Raw genomic sequence first — 13,135 nt, 5'->3', positions numbered from 1 at the left:
TTATTAAAAAAAACTAAAAGGATTGAGTCCAAATATTCACAATACACACAAAATTATTGACCACAGAAATGGAAATACAAATTTTTCAGATTTGTCATTACAAATTGTTTGCAAGTATTATCACACTGCACCCCATAAATCTGTTTAATTGTGATATGTCATTTAAAATGACAAGAAAGACAGGTAGCTCTGTGATGGTCTAAGAAGCAGAAGGCTTCCCTAAGTGCCTGTTGAAACACATAAGAAATGTCCTTACCTGGAAAATTGAACCTGCATTTGAATGACATTAAGGATAGAAATGTTTTACCAAGGAAAATTATATGTTAACATTGATATCAGTGCAGGACAAATTTATTTAAAATTCCACAAAGTCTGCCCTAAAGCAGTTTTTCAACAATGAGAATAGTTGTTAGCAGAGTATAATTTCTATGTCAATTAAATATATGTCCTTACATATAGAATTTTTTGGTAAAAAAATCAAACCAAGTTTACACATCAACACTTATGGCTTAACTAGAATAAATTCTGTCCAAGTTAAAACTGATGACATATAATGTACAGAGTTCCTTCAAAACAGTTATTGAAGTAACTCAGTTTCTATGTGTAAATTAGGAGTCAGAACATCCATAATGCATGTCATACACACTGTCTTAAGTCACTTCCCACAAAATTTCAAAACAAGAATGCATCCTCCTACCTATTGAGAAATGACTAAGTGACCTAAAACTCAATTATTTTTTATCAACATCAGTACACTCTGATAGGCTATCTTGTCTGTAGTCCTGTTATATGTATCATGCAGAAATTAAACACACATTCCTTCCTAATGTAACATGTTTTCAAACAGGTTAGTTTCCTTATATAGCATTTACTTAAATTTACCACATGGATAGGGATTAACTGGCTGTATGTCTATAGCTAAAGGCCTGCTCTTCAAGCAAGCAAACAGGGAGACCATTTTCCTTACCACAAATGACTGGAAATGAAGCAAGCATGTCATCAAAGTCAGATTCTACCAAACAAAACTGAACTGAATGACAGCAAAGAGACAGGCAGATTAACTTTATCAAAAGATTTTCTGGAAGTGGCTTCAAACAGGTCATTACCAAAAAGTCAGTGGGCATCGCATGACTGTAAGAGGAAGTGCAAAAAGACGCATCCATGATAAGCACATGAAGGCTTGCTGACTGAGAGTGGATAGTGCTTGTGAACTGTGACTATTTTTTGTCTAAACTTCAAAAGCTATTTCATTGTACTACGTGAAGAGCAGAAGGTCTTGGGTTCTGTGATTGGTTATTGTTTCGAAAAGGAAAGAAAATTACCTTCATTTTCTCTCCTTTGGCATTCATTCCCCAGTGGAGGTGGGAAGGATGTTCCAAATCATACCAGGCAGCAGGAGTTTGAAGGCCTTCACTTTGACTAAGGCTGTGCAGTGCTTTTCCTGTCACAAAACAGTTTCAATGTTTCTTCTTGCTGAGTTCTTAAGCAAAAGCCAATTTTATCTTTAAGGCATTTAACATAAGATATTTTGATGCCTGTAATAAATGAAGCCTTCCATGTCCCCAGAAGGAATAACTGTATTTTTTTAAATTTTTAATTAATTAATTTATTTATTTATTTATTTATTTATTTGAGAGTGACAGACACAGAGAGAAAGACAGATAGAGGGAGAGAGAGAGAGAGAAAATCAGGGCTTCCAGCCACTGCAAACGAACTCCAGACGCGTGCGCCCCCTTGTGCATCTGGCTAACGTGGGACCTGGGGAACCGAGCCTCGAACCGGGGTCCTTAGGCTTCACAGGCAAGCGCTTAACCACTAAGCCATCTCTCCAGCATGAATAACTGTATTTATATTAACATTTCCTACAAAAATTGTATCGCAAATTTTATCATTAAAAATTCAAGAGAGGGAAAGGGGTTTCATTAGATATGGGTTACTGTGTCAGGGGCTCATATATAACATAGCAAACAAAAATGGTAGCAGCATAGACTTTAGCAGAGAGACATCAAACTAATTCACTTAGAGTAGGTTAAAAACTATAATAAATACTCAACATATTGACTTAACTAAACTTGAGTTCTCATTTACATGAAACTCTGGTACATATAGATGTCCCTCATCAAGATGACATGATGGATTAGGCCATCATCTACATCAAACTCTACTATGTATAGATTTCATAGTGGAAATGAGGATAAACCTGAAATCCAGTGCTTGAAAGACCATATATTCTGATTCTGCTGGACTTTCTCTAGTTTTTCCAAGAGCAAATCTGTGTTTGGGGATCATGGCATGAAGGATCCTGTCTCAAATGATCTGAAGACTACATTCCAATATAACTTTCCTGGAAATTAAAAGAAGAATGTGTTTAACAACTTTTTATTAGGCGTGTGTGTTATATGTGTGTGTGTGTGTGTGTGTGTGTGTGTGCAAGATTGGCAGTGTGGTATATAATGTGAAGTGGGTGTAGAGAATGCACATGTTTGTATGAAGATAGTATACCCCTGGTACATGTATGAAGAAGCCAGAGGAAAGTGTTGTATCCGATTTTCCCCATCTGTCTATTTCTTTGAGATGGTGTCCCTCTCCCAACTCAGAGCTTCCAGTTCTGCCATTTCTTTCAGCCAGCTCCTCCAATCTCTGGTCCTGGCAGGAGTGGGGTTACAGGCTTGCTTTGCCATGTCCAACCATAAATGTGGAGGTTAAGGAATCAAACCTGGTTTAGGCTCTTATGCTTGCACATCAACTGCTCTTAATTACCGAGACTTCTCTCCACCCCAAGAGTTAAACACCTTAAAAGACTTTGGAAGAAAGTACTCTAGAGAGAAGGAAGCACTTTTTAAAACTAACAAAATCAGTAAGAATTACTAGAATAGATTTTTAAACATTATAAAATAATTGTTACAGAATCAAGACAATATTTTTATGTTTCAGAGGCATGAATTTTTAAAAATTAATGATATTATTTTATGTAAATGGAATATTGTACAATTTGGAATTCTTCCATCATGATTAGCCCTAGCTCTTTTTTTTTTTTTTCTTTTTCTTCCACAGTTTCAGTGATTTATTGAGCAACTTAGGGGGTAGGAATTCTATAAAGACTGAAGGATGAATATTTTGGAAGGCACATAATTTTAAGAAGCAGAAAAAGATCAATTCAGTGGACGATGAAATAAATGCTGTAAGAAAGCAATTCAGTAATTTTATGTTGAATCTCATGGTCTCCTTTCAACATTTTAAGAAAGGCCAATTCCGCTGCTTTATAACCTATGTATAAAAGAAATTTCTAAGTAGATTTTAGCATTTCATTTTTCTCTATTTAAATTGTGTTTTATAAAACTGGTATCAGGGCTGAAGAGATAGATGGCTTAGCGGTCAAGGCACTTTCCTGCCAAGCTTAAGGGCTCCTAGTTGAATTCTTCCAGATTCCACGCAGGGCGATGCGAGTGACGCAAGCATGCAATGTCGTCCAAACCCACAAGGAGGCGCACACGTCTGCAGTCTATTCCCAGCCACTGAAAAGCCCTGGAGCACCCATTCTCTCTCCCTGCCTCTTTCTCTCAAAAAAGAAAAGAAAAGAAAAAAAAAATCAGCTTCTCAATCATTTTTTCATTACTCAGTCTCAACTAACAAGGATGAGATTAATGAGAAGAATATGTTACTTTAAGGAAATTTAGGGTTTGAAAAAAATTAAATAATTGTATTCTCTTTCTTGCTAGGTTTCGGATGTTTTGTGGCCAGGAACTGTGTCTGCAATTGCCTACAGTGGTTAATATAAGGTGAGTCCACAATATATCTGAATTTATCTTCCTTTTGTGAACCCTAATTCATAATGTGGTACCAAGTACATTCTTGGAATTCAAGTTGGTAAAGAAAGGTTGGTCAATAGAACATTAACCTGTTTCACCCTGCTCTAGCAATATCACTCTTATAAGATACTATGATTCACTTTTTACTGCAGATGTCAGCTTTGATTTTATGAATAAAATTCCAACATACACAAAGCAATTGGACAACTAGCAAATGAGGTATAAATGAGAAATTTAGTTTTAAGTTCTGAATCATGGATAGCAGTAGGCACAATTAAGGGTAATACCTAGCAATGAATATCTAACAAAGAGTGAATATTTTTAATTGAGGCCAGAGGTATCAATAGATTTAAGTGTTAGTTGAATATAAATGCTCTGATATGAAATTAATACTCCTCAGTAGTGGTCTTGACTAGATAGTTTATCTTTGTTATTCTGCAAGCCAGTAACTTTAAGTGCTAACTTCCTAGTCCACTATTCAGTATCTTCTGAAAGCCACAAAGCTAGTTTTAATTAGAGGGGAAATTTGGAAGTTTAAAAAAAACAGTACATCTGGGCTGCAGAGATGGCTTAGCAGTTAAGTGCTTGCCTGTGACGCCTAAGGACCCCGGTTCGAGGCTCGGTTCCCCAGATCCCACGTTAGCCAGATGCACAAGGGGGCACACACGTCTGGAGTTCGTTTGCAGAGGCTGGAAGCCCTGGCGCGCCCATTCTCTCTCTCTCCCTCTATCTGTCTTTCTCTCTGTGTCTGTCGCTCTCAAATAAATAAATAAATAATTTTTAAAAAAATTAAAAAAAAAAACAAACAGTACATCTTAGTATGTTATCCTCCGGAACTAGGCTAGAAACTTGAATAGAATCCCTTCTCTCTGGATAAGAAAGAAATAAGTAACTACCAAATGCTCTTTTCATCCCCCAGCTTTCCAAGTTGAGTGAAAACAAAATAACATAATTGTCTTCATACCACACAACTGAGAGTGTTATAGTCAGGTTTACATTGCTGACAGAAATCACCTGACCAGCATTCAGAATGCCTAAGTTTATGCAGGACATGAATCAAACCACCACAAAGTGTAAAACTCAAAATGATTAATATGGATAGCATATTAAGCTCTTAGTACATGCTACCCTGCATAAAGTAAATGCTTGTACCACTTCCTTCATATTATTCTCTAACTGATTAAGGAAATGGTAGTGAAAGAGACAAAACTATTTCACAACTAAGTTAAACTAGAATTCCCACCAAGTCATTCCAGTATTTCAATTATAAAAGCACAGTTCTAATCCAGGCTTCAATATGCTTCTCAAATTAATATTTATATATAAAATGTCATTTATGTGATTATTCTGCCATTAAGACTATCTAATCAGCTCTTTATAATTCTGTATTCTTGATATAGCCACAAAAATAATATAGGATATGTTGTCAAAGAATTAGGTAGAACCTAGTCCACTATATTTATATCATTCTATTTGATCAAAATTTTCCAAGTTATCTTCCATGTTTAAAACCAAGAGCTCAATATCTAGGAATGTTATAGGGCCTACCATTAGACATTGTTCTTTCCTTTTGTAGTTCATAAATGTTGTACATTAGTCCTGAATGCAAGCTTCTAACCCTAATAGATTACAAAAGATCTCACTTCTCAGTTTTGCAGAAGAGAAAAATGTTTTGTTAATGTATCCTTAAGCTTTAAATATAGAGAACTATTACCTTTTGTGTGCCGATTATATGGAAAGCATATTATATGCATATTGCATTTACCCTCCCTGCAGTGCCTCTGTGGACAATACGTTAACTGAATGAGGGACATTGACATGTAATATCAGAACTCAAATTCAAGTGGAAGTCCAAAGTTACTAATCATAAATTTATTTTGCAATAATGTGTGATCACTTTGAATTAAGAAAATAGAAATTGAACTAGAGAGGTGGTTTAGTGGTTGAGGCACTATAAAAATCCAAAGGACCCAAGTTCAATTCACCAGTATCCATACAAAGCTAGATGCAGAAGGTGGCTCAAGAGTCTGGAGTTCATTTGCAGTGGCTAGAGGCCCTGGCACATGATATTCTCTCTTTCTTTCTCTCTTTCTTAAATCAATAAAATTAAAAAAAAAAAGAAAAATACCTGCTAAAAATATAAGACTTTTACTCTCCACCACTTCTTTAAGTGTTCACAGGGTATACATTAGGGAAGGATGGTTTGTATTTTTTACTCACTTTGTATGTCCTACAATATTGAAAAAATTTCCCTGTATATCATGAATATTTAATCAATTGGTAATTAAGAACATTATCATAAGTTTCAAATACCATTAATGTTAAATATATTATTCTATAAATAAAGGCTAACAATATTTTGTTTTCTGGACATTAGCCAACTTGAGTCAATCAGGTTAAGTGAGCTTTTGCCTTCATGTAATTGTGTCACTTTCATAATTAGATTAAACTGATACTGGCTAGAAATGTATAAAATATCTGAAATTGTAAATGCTCAAGCATGTGGAATGAACACAATCATTTTGTACAGCCAGGGGTTTTGTTTATTTTTGCAAGTATAGTTGACTTTGTTATAAATAATAGCATTTGGTTCTATGCTATGCTGTACATGATGTAATCTGAACAAGTACCTACAGTTTTCTTTAAACATAAATAAGAGTAAGCTTCTATAATTTAAACTAATTATTGGAATTTCATCTATTAAGAAGTTCAGAAATACAAAGCCTTCTTTAGGTGATTTTAGGAAGTGTTTATAAAGTTCTGATTAACACTATTTTGAATACATAAACCATATCTGCTATCCTAGGCTTCCCATTACATGAGCCATTACTTTTAGTGCAGAAATAATTAACATTACATGCCAGGGACCTATGGAGTGTCTAGAAGATATCTTTGATTACAGTACTGATTTGACAATCTAAGTAAAGGACAAGTTAATCCAATTAAGGGAAGGTTAATTGGGTATGCAGACTACATGGACTGAAGAAGAAAGCTCAGCTGGATGTCCTCTGAGCATCTCTGCTTGAGAGAGAGGCATTTGTTCAAGCAAGTGCAGTTAAAAAAAAAAAAAGGAGAGAAGGTTTCATGCTATATGCATTGCATTTTAAAGAAAAAAATATTTAAATGGCTTACTGTAATTTGGTGTAGAAATATGTACATACATACAATAATTATGTACATACACAATAATTTCTGTGGAGATTGTATGTGGGGGTGGGTGGGTGTGTTAATCAAATTGCTGTTAATGTGATAAGATTTCTGAGATAATTACAAAGTAAAAGGTTGGTATGGCATACAGTTTCTGAGGCCTTAGTGCATGGTGACTTATCTCTGTTGCATTTAGCCAGTGGTGGTGGAGGTAAGGAAAGCAAGAAAGTAGAAGAGCATGGCTTTGCATTGTGTCCTCCAAGATCATAACCCTCCCACTGAGCCTCACCTCTAAAACATTCCTGCAACTCCCAAAAGCACAGTTTGTGACCAGAATTTTAACATACAGACTTTAGTGAAGGGCCAGAGGTGGGGCACATTCAAGATCTAAACTATAGCAGAGGCTGACTAACTTCTTTCAGCTCCAAAAGTCTGTAATTATCCATCTTCACCCTGAAAAACTTGGAGTTGACTCATTTTACCTACAAATGTATGATGAGAGAATATCAGCACTCAAATAGACTTTAGTGACCCCACTATATAAGCTGCTCATAGCAAATTATACTCAGAGCAAGTAATAGACCTATGCAAGAATAAATGGTATTGGATGATTAGGTGTGACTGAAATAACTTTAGCTCTATAATTAAAATATTATTCTACTTCAACTGAAAGGAAGAAAGAATGGGAGAAGCAGAGAAGGGAAAAAATGGATGGAAGTGAAAGGAGGAGAGGAATTCAGACTAAGGCAGGCCTACTTGCCCAATTTCTTACTCTATAAAAAAATTCACTGTGAAACAGTCTCTAATTAAAATTATGGGTATGAATCTGTCTTTAATTACTGAGTAACCCTAACTGAAAAAGAAAACAAACTCTACCTTTCTTTCTTCCTTTAGGTTTTTATCCTCTATGCCCAATAAACAGAGTTCCTCTCATGCCATGGGGTTTAATACTCCAACATGTGAGGCACTGTCTAGCATACCATGAACTCTAATACGTTGTGTTGAAGTGCAGAGTTAATTACATGTCACACATGGTACTTGGATACCTGATCAATATAAATATGGACAATGACTAGTCTCTTATTTGGTCCACTGTGCTTTTCCTTTTAAAAATTAACTGTGCCTGGGCTGGAGAGATGGCTTAGCAGTTAAGCGCTTGCCTGTGAAGCCTAAGGACCCTGGTTCAAGGCTTGATTCCCCAGGACCCACATTAGCCAGATGCACAGGTGGGCACACGTGTCTGGAGATTGTTTGCAGTGGCTGGAGGCCCTGGTGCACCCATTCTCTCTCTCTCTCTGCCTCTTTCTCTCTGTGTCTGTCACTCTCAAATAAATAAATAAAAATAAAAATAAATTAAAAAAACATAACTGTGCCTTTTGTACACTTTTAGTTGTCATGAAACAGTTCAAGCAAAAAGGTATATTTATACAGACTACTACAAATGGATGTATAACTTCCTTTGATTATATTTCTCATACTTCACTAAAGAGAGTTGTGCTAAGCTTCCTAATGATAATAATTATTTTAAAAAAACTATCAGGTCAGACTGAGTTAATCAAAAGGGCAAAATCATTTAAAATGAATTTAAGTCTAAGTTAAATTAATAATAAAACAAAAATAAGAGTACAAAACTGATTACAAGCTAGAAGTTACTTTGCAAACCATTTCTTCCTAAATTAGAGCATATATTCATGAATATAAAGTGTAAATCTTTCACATTCATTTTGATTAATGCTTATAACTTCACTTCAAAAATAGAAGCAAAAGTAATTAGAGTAGGCTTTTAGACCTACCAGGAGATGGCTATAGACCATGATAATGGTAAATAGATATTTATTCCTAGTTTGTTCATTGACCATCTAATCATGTAGACATTGTTTAAAATTTTTAAATATGTCTCAATTTAGTAATTGAGTTGAAAATGAATGGTTACATTACAAATCTCACATAAAATGAATAAGAAGGAAAAAACTGCCTAAGCAAAGAATGTTAGAAGGAAATGGTGTTTAAGATTCAGAAGGGGTATAGCTGGAATCTGGCTTCTAATTACTCCTAAGAGTATTCTCAATGCTAAAATAATTATATTTATATATATACAGATATATATATATATATATATAAATATATATATATATAAATATATATATATTTGAAATATAGAATATGATTTATATAAATTAAAGAAAGAATAAATAAGTGGCATAATTTTAATCAAATTAAATAATAAGAGGAGGAGTGCAGGACCAGAACAAGTAGACTGGTATGCTGAGAGCCTTCTTATGTATCAACACGTCCCTTCAACAATTAATACTAAAGGGCCGTGTAGAAAAATGAGGAAGAAAATACTGGAGTATCAAATTGAGGTTGCTTAATGATTAATTTGTAGTGCCTTATTGTTGGACATTTGCTGTTTAAAAAGAAGGTCTTAGAAGTTTAACCACAAAAGCTAACTCAGAAGTTGAGCTCACAGATGGTATGTATCTGAAAAACAGAAGCACATTCTCCCACAGAAAGTAAAGTTATCACAGGATAAATGGGATAACCATTAATTTTTAGAGAGAATTTAATAGGTGTAGGTCCTCTTTTAGTCCACAGTGGGTAGTAGCTTGATAATGGATAATGGGCTCATTCTTGAATATGGTTCTGACTTGTTTTCCAGCTCCAGCTATGGGTTCCATTCCACTGAGCAGATCAGTTAGTCAAATCAAGAGCAGTTGGTTGCCCACCATGGCTGTGCACCACTATTGCACTTGAGTGAGCATCACATCAGGTTGTTTGCTGCTAAATAGGTTAGATCATGAATTGCTTAGACAGATATTGGTCATTTTTCCCCCGCTGCTCATGTAGCACCTTCTGGTACTAGATACACTGACTGGAGACTGACTGTTTTCTAGCTTCCAGCCATGTCACTCCATGTTACCTGCCAATAGCATATTGTGTCTTCAGCAGTAGGGTCTTACCACTAACCTTTTGTGGGCCATCAAGTTCTCTGACAGAAATCTGTCTTCCTTTCAGGAAACCTTGTAGGTCTTTCTGATCAAAAGCTTATTGTGGATGATAGTGCCTTCTTGTACTGGGAGTTACAGGTCAGCACCCAAGAAGAAAGAAAAAGATAAGTATTATAAGAGAGTTAGATGAGAGAGAAGAAGGAGAGAGAGAGAGAAAGAGAGAAAGAAAAAGATCAAGGTCAGTTTTCATCTTACCCTCTCCAGGGCCTTGTGATTTAGGTATTCTCTCTAAGGGCCTGGTGAAGGTGCAACCATTTGGTCCTTTAGGATGTAGAATTTTATGGTGCCATTGCTGTTTGGGTCCAGTTTTGTGTCCCCCACCCTTTCCCTTACCCTCCCCTCCCTCCCCACCTACCCGATTGCCTGGTCCTTGAGATACTTGCTTGTATGTCAGCATCTTGGGTAGATTCAGGTTAGGAGTTGTAGATGAGTGAGACTATGTGGCAATTATCTTTCTGTGATTGAGTGAGTTCACTGAGAATGATCTGTTCCAGATTCGACCATTTTTCTTCCAATTTCATTGTGTCATTTTTCCTTACTGCTGTGTAGAATTCCATCATGTAGATATACCACATCTTAGTTATCCATTCATCTAGTGATGGACCTCTGGGTTGATTCCAGCACTTAGCTTTTATGAATTGAGCAGCTATACACATGGCTGAGCAAATCTCTCTGGACTGAGGTATGGAGCTTTTAGGGTACATGCCCAGGTATTCCACCTGCTTCACACACTATCATTTTTTCATAATCTTCCTTTTATCTCTCATGTCTAAACATTTTATTTTATCACCTTTTTAGTTTCTATTTTTAATTAAGAATATACTTTGGTATGGATACACCATGTATATGTACCATAATTTCTCTTCTCCCTACCCATGTTCCTCTGAAGAACCACCTCAGTGAGGTTGCTTAAAATTCCCCATGGGGTTGTGGTTTATGGGTTGTCAGAAGAGCAGTTAGTCACTGGGGGAGTGGTGCAATGCTTCTGTGTATGACCTCCGAACCTGTGACTCTTAATAATCTTTCTGCCCCCTCTTCCACAAAATTCTCTGAGCTGTGGTGGGTGTGTTTTATGTCTACTTCAGCGTTAAGCTCTCAGAAGCTTCTGGATTTCTACTTTGGTATGTGTTGAGTATCTTTAGAGTCTGTCTCCTTTAGTCAGTACAGATTGTCAGGCTGTCCATGGAAACAGAACACTTGCTGATCTCACCAATTCCTCTGTAGTTTCACCAGGGCCTTGACTAAAGTGCAAGGAGTAGATCAACTCCTTTAGTCTCTCTAAATTCTGACAAAGAAAAACAGAATTTCTGGAGCTGGAGAGATGGCTTAGCAGTCAAGGCACTTGCCAATGAAGCCTAAGGACTCAGATTCCATTCCCCAGAACCCACAAAAGCCAGACACACAGATGAAACATGCATCTGAAATTATACAGTAGCTAGAGGTCCTTGCATGCCTGTTCTCTTTCTCTCTCACACATAAGCCAATAAAAAGTTTTTAAAAAGAAAAACATATTTTCTTTCAGAGAATGAAGTCGGCATAGGTTAAATGGGACAAGTATTATTTTAGAGAGATTTTGGTGGACATAAGCCCTCTTATGGCCAAAGGCTAGTAGGAGTTTATCACTGGAGACCATAAATCTTGGACTCAGTAGGATTTTGGTCTGGTTCCCAGCCATGGGTTCCTTACCAATGAGTGGATCTTTTAGCCAATCAGAAAGCAATTGGTTACCTACCAAGGCTGAGTGCAACCACTGCACAGGTATGTATGTCTTGTCAGGCTGCTTGTTTTTGAGTAGCTGTGATCCCTATTTGCTCACACTGTTGTTGACCACTTTCCTCCAGTAACTCATGCAGTGCTTCCCCACAGTATACACACTAACTATCTGGGAACTGGCTCTCTTCCAGATTTTTTTTTTTTTTTTCAGCCAGATTTCTCAGTGTTCTGTGTCTGTAGTATGTGGTGTCTTTAGCAATAGAGTCTTAATTTTTACCTCATCCAGGTAATCAAGTGATTTGATAGAAGCCTGTCGTGTTTTAGAAACTTCATAGTCTCTGGTCAACAGCTCAGTGTGGGTAGCAACTGATTTCTAGCACTGGGAGTTACAGACCAGAGCCAAATGTTCTAAGATTTGGCTTCATCCCACCCTTGCAGGGACCTTCTTCTGAGGGTTCCCCCTATACTACTGTTAACGGTTATATCTTGTAGTCTACTGTCACGGAAAAGGGTTTCTGGGATACCAATTCATTTTGGGCTTAGTTTTCCATTCCTATTGTATCATCACTTTCAAATTTAAGATTCTTTGAACCATAGCTCTCACGTTTTCTTCATGCTCCCCCCACATTTTACTTTTAGAAAAAAAAGTTTTTAATTCCCTGTGTATTCAAGTATAATTTTGTTCATACTGAAAAAGGCCAATAGTGATTACAAATATCTTTTAATGTGAATGTAATTTTATAATCTGAGTGGCTTGATTTCATACCAATTTTCCTTTCATATTTTGTAGGGAAAAGATTGATCTGGCTGCAGACAAACTCAAAGTTATGGATCTGTGCAAGTTATTAACCTCTCAATGCCCCATTTAGCTTTTCTCATTCTACAAGAGTCAATGATAAACACACCCGCCCATTTCATGTTCCTCACTCAAGCAGAAATTTAACAAAACCACTCTCTCATTTGTCTTTTAACTTGGTACATGTTTTTTTTTCTTTCTTTTTTATGTTTTTCTAAGATGGAACCAGTGCCTTTGGAGTGAGAGAAGTGGCCTGTCACTTCAGTCTCCCCAGACAGCTCATTAGAAATGCAGGGGAGTCAGTCATCCCTTCTGAGTTCCTGTCAGCTAGAAAACACCCTGTGACCACAGGGGTATCCTTCAGGATCTATTTCCACAACTCCAGATGCTATGCTAAACATTGTTATTCCAGACCGCCTGACTTCCTTCCTTTTCTTCTTGTACTCCATGCAAGCAGTTGCAGGGGCTAGGGATATGGCTCTTCATAAAGTACTAGCTTTTCAGGCGTAAGTACCTGAGACATAATCCGCGTAATCCCCATAAAATGTTTCCTGTCATATGAGGCTTCTAACCTGGATCAGCTGGAGTTGAGTGAAAATGTGATTACTGATTAAGATTATGGGTGTAGACCAGGAAAACATGGAGGTAGATAGGAAGAAGAG

General features: G+C 36.6%; 1 protein-coding gene across 50 annotated transcripts in view; it reads left to right on the top strand.

Moving 5' to 3' along the window:
• The window catches only part of Ptprd (protein tyrosine phosphatase receptor type D), a 2,343,620-nt gene that overhangs the window by 1,460,683 nt on the left and 869,802 nt on the right, over nucleotides 1–13,135 (top strand). For all 50 annotated transcript variants that reach the window (XM_045148487.1, XM_045148550.1, XM_045148541.1 and 47 more), the window contains one exon: nucleotides 3,720–3,779. The gene's annotated coding sequence lies outside the window, so the exon portion shown is untranslated. The remainder of the gene's footprint in view (nucleotides 1–3,719; nucleotides 3,780–13,135) is intronic.

The sequence above is a fragment of the Jaculus jaculus genome, chromosome 1 (assembly GCF_020740685.1).
Source record: "Jaculus jaculus isolate mJacJac1 chromosome 1, mJacJac1.mat.Y.cur, whole genome shotgun sequence".
Taxonomy (NCBI): Eukaryota; Metazoa; Chordata; class Mammalia; order Rodentia; family Dipodidae; genus Jaculus; species Jaculus jaculus.
Note: the sequence above shows the minus strand (reverse complement) of the source record. Positions and strands in the feature narration are given on the sequence as shown.